This window comes from Orycteropus afer, unplaced genomic scaffold, assembly GCF_000298275.1.
Source record: "Orycteropus afer afer isolate SDZICR_OR568_19922 unplaced genomic scaffold, OryAfe1.0 scaffold00303, whole genome shotgun sequence".
In the NCBI taxonomy this organism is placed as follows: domain Eukaryota; kingdom Metazoa; phylum Chordata; class Mammalia; order Tubulidentata; family Orycteropodidae; genus Orycteropus; species Orycteropus afer.
This window is the reverse complement of record NW_006921890.1, coordinates 2,470,032-2,470,506: the sequence shown is the minus strand read 5'-3', so window position 1 is coordinate 2,470,506 and position 475 is coordinate 2,470,032.

Sequence of the window (475 nt, the reverse complement as noted above, 5' to 3'; positions counted from 1 at the left end):
GCTCAGGGGCCCAGGATTATCTTTTGTGTCTGTGTTAATTGGTTTCCCTTTTCTTTGTTGAAGAGGGTCTGTGCAGTCTTTCTGCCTAGTCCGCCATCTTGCTGGAACTCAAGGGTATCATATTGAATTAAGGCCCACCCTCTACAGTAGGAACTCCTTCCTGTGAACTTATCTGGTAGCTTCTTCAAAGACCCTATTTCCAAACAGGGCATGTTCACACAGGACAGAACTAGGACATCAGCATGTCTTCTCCTTGGCCACAATTCAATCCACAATACCGAGGAAACCAAAAACAAATGAAGAAAATCAAAGAGAAAAACAGGTAAGTGAAAGATAGTTGGACTTTTGTGGAACACAACACTGGTGAGTGTGAGCTGGCAACCAAAGGCATATTTTCTAAGCTCCAACTCTGTTGGCTGACTTCTAAATTAAATTTTGGGACATAATCCCCTATTTCTCTAAGTCTATTATTTTC